Source organism: Dipodomys ordii, unplaced genomic scaffold (genome assembly GCF_000151885.1).
Source record: "Dipodomys ordii isolate 6190 unplaced genomic scaffold, Dord_2.0 Scaffold63, whole genome shotgun sequence".
Classification (NCBI taxonomy): Eukaryota; Metazoa; Chordata; class Mammalia; order Rodentia; family Heteromyidae; genus Dipodomys; species Dipodomys ordii.
This window is the reverse complement of record NW_012267279.1, coordinates 7,334,418-7,340,861: the sequence shown is the minus strand read 5'-3', so window position 1 is coordinate 7,340,861 and position 6,444 is coordinate 7,334,418.

The following is a 6,444-nucleotide window of genomic DNA, read 5'->3' as shown; positions in this document are numbered from 1 at the left end:
GTGTTTAATTGGAGATAAGAGTCTCATAGACTTTCCTGCCCCATCTGGCTTCGAACTACAGTCTTCAGATCTAAGCCTCCTGAAGAGCCAGGATTATGGGCTTGAGTCACCAGCACCTGGCTTGTTTTATTATTTTGACAAAGAAAAGTATATTTTATTATGGGCATACAATTTTACCTAAGCACATACTATCAAAGTTCAAATTCTCAGGCTAAATTTATTTATTCTTTAAAAAATTATATTTCTTAACAGTTTTTTAAATTGAGAAGATTTAAAATGAGTGGTCATAATGTAATGAGACAATTTAATAATGTCCTGTTGCCTATAAGTTGACATTTGCACCTATTAAATTGATTGCTGATTTTTTTCTTTCCATGTCCACAGAATTATTTGAATCCATTGTCTGGCTGTATACATTTGAGCCTGAGTTTATTTTAGATGTTGAAATGATAAAGTGATAAATACTTTTTAACAATCAATTGAAAGCCTGGTAGATACCAAACAATACCTTAATTCACTTCACTTAGACTGTTAATTTAAACTGTAGAATTTTCTGGCTTATCACTTGGACCTTGAATAATCATTTCATCTTTAAGGGACTTTGTGTCATAGTGCTAAATAAAAGAGTTGGATCACGTGGTCTTTGAGGCTCCTTGTGACACCCACATTTATAACATTGAGAAAAGGAAACACCAAAAAGTACTTTCAGTTAATCTTCCAAAGTGGGTACCACATAGGCCTTAATGGAGTAAAATCCAATTATTCAGGTGGCCCAAAGTCTTCTGATCTGATCTCTTATCTGAAACATCCATTGAAAAATGGTCTTGCCCTTATATTTTTGTAGCAAAGATATCCCTTTTTATTAAGAGCTCTGCTATCAAACCACCCTTGAATTCAGGTTCCAACTCACTGACTTCATGACAAAGCAGGTCATCATCCAAGCAGCTCTCCTGGCCTTTGCCACTTGGCTACAGCTTCCTAGCACCCTGGTCCATCCATACTCATGCTCACACCCTCCCCTTGTACACACAGCCCTCCTTCTGCCTTTTGAAGGTATGCAGAGTATCCTGGTCGTATTTTCTTCACAGTTCTGGTTACCTGCCCTTGTTCTAGGTGATACTGCTTCTGATTGGCAAAATTAGGATTTGCCTTGTTCCTTTTGGGAGCCATGGATGTTATTTGAGTGCCACTGTCATTTGAAGACCCTCATCCAGAGGGAAATAGTAGATTTCAGGAATGGATAGGTAAACAGAAAGCTCAATGTAATTGTACCTTCTTCTTTTCTTAGCTCAATGCATTAGCAACTTTGGTGTGCCAGTCAGCTTCTGAACACTGTGATAGAATAATTGAGAAGATCAACTTAGATCAGAAAAGATGTACTTTGTCTCATGGTTTCAGAGGTTCAGTCTGGGGTTCCTAGGCTCTGGTCTGTAGTAAAGCAGTATTAATATGGTGGGGAACACTTGATAGCCAGAAAGGAGGGAGGGAGGGAGGGAGAGGCAGTGGACAGAGAAGGGGAGGAGAGGAAGAGAGAAAGGGAAAGGAAGTGGGAGAGGGACAGGGAGAGGGAGAGGGAAAGGGAGAGGGTGAAGCAGGCAGAACACTTTGTGTTTCTGTATCTCTAAGTTTTTGTTTTAGACAAATAAAGGGCAGCCATCTTGTCTGCATCTGCTTCTTAATTATCTTCAGCTCTATGATCCTTTATATTTTGGGAAGACACATTTTGGTCTCCCAGAACATAAAGCTGGCTGGCACTTGTTAACTTTTGTTTTTATCAATAAGGACATATATAGGACAGTTATATAAAACTACAAAACCCCCTCTATTTTATGATTACAATTATTTCATAAAAGAAAGCACTTTTTAACAGTAAGAAAATAGGAACAAAACAGCTGCAATTTCTTTAACTTGAATTGATTTAGCCTGGTGAAAAACATTTTAAATATTGTGCCCAGGACTAGTGAACATTTACTATAAACTGGCACCATAGCTGCCCACAGTCTGACGTTTGAGAATCACAACTTGAGTCATATGAGGATGCTAGACATGTAAAAACAAAACAAAACAAAAACCAAAAAAAAACATGGAGAGAAGAAAAAACAGGGCGAGGAAATGGAAATTGGAGACTGGCTGTCTTTTGGGCTAAATGACATTCCCTCCTTCATCTTGATTGTTAAATTTTGAGTCTCCAATCCTTAGCCTTTGATTAAAGTATTTCAGAATAACATTAGCTACCTCTTCAGCCAACATACTTGAAAATAATAGGGGAAATGTGTTTTCCATTGATAAAAAGGCTAATGACTTTTCTTCTGTTTATTGCTGAGTGATTTGCTCCTAACTGGGCTGGCCTCTGCAGTCCTTACAGAGAGGGTTCCTGTCTGTAGCCTGCTGGTACCATTTGCATGCTAATCATTCCTGTAATTGATCTTCCCAGGTCTCTTCAAACCTTGTAAGAGGCAGTGGCCTGCTGCTCTGAAATTAACTACAGTTTTCAGAATGGGGCCTCTTCTGTCCTGGGGAGCTGGGTCACATGGGTGTCCTAGCACTGTCAGCCCCCACTATGTACCACCCCCCTTCCCTGCCCCAGTGATTCTCCACCACAGATTTCTGGTCAGTGTGCAGCTCTAATAGCCTTTATGGTACAACAGAGCTCATGGTTCAGGTTAGAAAGCACTGATTACCACTCAAGTGAAATAAGAGATTTGGGGATTATTATTTTTTTGTTGTGATAGTAGAAAAGGAGTGGTGCTAGAGACTGGCTAGGAGTGCTCTGTATGTACTTGAATTATACATTTATGCTACAGGGGAGGCCCCCTTCTGTGCTGGCTCATTGACTTAAGGTATGTAAGAGGAAGATTGGGAGAAAATGAGAGGGTTAGAGGTTTGAACACCTTCCTGACTAGAAATAAACTGCTGTAGTTATTATTATTAAAAAAATACTTAGCGATTGTAAGGGTGATGTACAGAGAGGTTACAGTTACGGAAGTCAGGCAATGCGTATATTTCTTTTTGAGTAATGTCACCCTCTTCCCTCACGGTCTCCCAGGTTTTCCCTCTTGTCCTCGCCCACAAGTTGTATACTTCATTTTCAACAGTGCTTGGTCCATAGGATCACTGCTGCATGTGTTCACCCTTTGTGTCATCATTTCTATGCCTTCCTCTTACCCTCCCAAATTGCTGCTGTTTTCGTGTTCTTTTCCTTTTCCCTTGCTTGTTTTTATTCTTATGTGGTAGAGTGAACAACTTCAAGAAAGCCTCAACACTTTCTATGCTCACTGTCTTAGTTTTTATTGTTTTGAGAAAATACATGAGGCTGCTGACCTTACAGAAAAGTTTTATTGCTGGTTAACAGTTCTAGAGGTGTCAGGGTATCTGCTCAGCTTTGTTGAGGATCTCTTGAGAGATGTCATCACAATGGTGGGAATATGTGTAAAAATGACAGGCAACATGTGTAGATTTAGGGGTGGTACCAGCACCCCATATGACCACCCATTCTCACAGAAATGAATCTGCTCTGTGAGAATAGCTTATTTCCTTCTGAGGGTAGAGTCTCCTGGAATTAATTATTTTCCATTAGGTCCAACCCCATATAGGTTCTGTATTTCTCCACATCACACCTTGAAGACCAAGACTATATAGCTCATGAAGCTTTGGGAGACACATCCAATTCATATCCCAAATCACAGCACCCACTTGAAATCCCCCAAAATATAAGTGAACATACAGGGAGATTTAATGATGTAAGGTCACATCCTTGGAACATGATTCAGATTTCTACTGCTCAACTGATTAGAAGTCACATGAGACCATTTGAATAAAACAATTATAATGAAAACTTCAGTTTCTCTGTCTCTCTGGTCACATTTTAAGTACTCAGTGGCTAGCAAAAAAAAAAAACAAACATTTTTTTACCGACAAAGTATGACATCTTAGACAACTCTTCTTAGAAACTCACGGAACAACATTCTTTCCATTATTTCTGTAAGAGCCCTTCTTCCCCAAGTCTGTACCTGTAATTGTTATTTATACTGGGAAAGGCATATTTCTGACATTAACTTAGAAACAAACTCCAGGGGTTCTATGTCCTACCCACATGACAGTTGGAGGATCTTGAGTAAACTTCCTAACCTTCTTTCTAGCACTGGCGCTTACCTGTAAGCATTTTTCCCCCATCACACAGAATTATTGTAGCATGGTTTAGCAATTAGGTTGTTTTGGCTTCAGGGGGCAACTTTTTCTTTACAGCTAATATTGATCTACCAGTGAATTCTTTACAAAACCCATACAGCTCCTTGAGGAAAAATTGGCCAAGGTAGTGTGGTGTCACAGATGTCTCAAGGTTTTAAATTAACACTGTAAATCTCAGAATTATGGGAGAAAGAGCTAGCAACATTATTGAATGCCTCCCATCTGACTATGTTTCCTGTTGCTGCCTGACTGGCATGGGGAGTGGCAGGTATAAGATCAGAATTCAGGTACTAGAAGGAAATCAATAAAGGGTTGAGTCCTAGCCCGTTTTCGAATAGAGGTCCACAAGATATTATGCCCATGACCAAATGAAACAGGGTACGGTCTGTGGAGCTCAGCCCTGTGGGAGGGTAGGAATGGAGTGTGGGTAGGATTTGGTGGGGAGTCTTAAGGTCAGGGATGTAACAGAGGGCCTGTGCTCTGTCTTGTGGCAGTTTGGGTACTGATATTGCTTGTTTGATGGGCAGTTCTGAATTGTTGGGTATTTGCTGATAGCATGGAGAATTACTGCTTTGCAAATAACTGGAATAAACTGACATAGTAGAGCTACCTTTTATGAGACCGTTTTTATCCTGACCTGCTGTTCTTTAGAGACAATGGCCTGTCAGGATCTTTGATAGTATATTCACTTCTGCTCCTGGCAAGGAGCAGTGTTAAGGAGTTGGAGATAATGCTGAAATGGATCTATAGACCTTTGCACCTCAAACTGTGGTCCATGGGCACCAGTATCGCATGGGAGATTGGTGTGGAAGAGCTCACAGTTTAAAGATAATTTTAAGGGGAAAAATATTTGAAAAATTTCTGAACTTTCCTTGCCAACTAAAGCAGAATTGGTTGAAAATACAGTTGTTACGTTCTACCCACCAAAGGAATTTCCTCTAAAGTTCAGGAAGAAGACAGATTACCCATTCTAGTAGCATTTAAAGAGAAAAAAAAAGAAAAATTGTGGTGGCTCAAACTTATGATCCTAGGTCTTTGGGAAGTAGGCCAGCCTGGGCATCAAAGTTCTTGAGTCTTCATGTCACTGAATTGGGTTCTGTTGCATGAACCTGTTAGCCTACCTACAGGAGAAGCACATGGCTATCATCCCAGTGACACAAGGCAGCACAAATAGGAGGATCACAGCTCAAGCTGTCCCAGGCATAAAGCAAGACCCTACATAGAAAATAATCAATGCAAAGAGAGGCTGGAGACATGGTTCAGAGTACCTGTCTTGCAAACATGAGGCCCTCGATTCAATCCCCAGTATCACAAAACCAGCAAATGAACAAACCAGTAGGACCTTTCACCTTTCCCACAGTACCCTAACCATCTTCTTTTTCTGGTCAATTGATACAAACTTTTACCTGGGGTAGTCAGAAAATGAATAATTCCTACTCAAGTATGAGTAAATTTTGCTTTAGTTTACTTCTCTGTTGTCAGTTAATTTGAAGGTCCTCCCCCAACGTGCCAACTAAGCAGAGACAGAAGAAGAAAAATTCATCCTTCCCAAAGTAGAAAAGTAGAATTTTAATTTTCCTGGGGAAGGTGATTGATTGAGGTTGGAGCTTAAGGACTTGTACTTACCAGGCTCTGCCCCTTGAGCTATGTCTCCAGCCCTTTTGTTTTTAATTCTTTTTTAGATAGGGTCTCACATGTTTTTCCCAGGCCAACCTGAATCCACATAATTGGGATCACAGTCTTGTACCACTATAACTAGTTTCTTTGTTGAGATGGAATCTTGGGAAGTTTTTGTCCAGGATTGCTTCAAACTGTCATTCTCCTGTTCTCAGCCTCTCAAGTAGCAGGGAATACAGATGTAAGCCACTTTGCCTGGCCAGAAAAGTTAAATCTTAAACTAACCCACATCAATATGACAAGAATCAGCACTGAATCAACATTGCTTGATGAATGGTAAAAAAAATTATAGCTTTCCTTGAGAAGCGAAGAGGCGTTTGCAAATTTCCTTTGTAAGGAATTAGATGAGTAGATTTTAAAATTTGGGGGCCATATAGTCTTCTTTGCAGTGACTTCACTGTGCTACCGTGATCCAGACAACAATTGCATGAACAAGTGTGGCTGTATTTCTGCACAGCTTTAATTACAGACACTGAAATTTTCATTTTTAATTTAATTTAATTTTATTTGTGAACATACTGTACAGAGGGGTTACAATTACATGGGCAGGATAATGCGTACATTTCTTACCAAGCATCG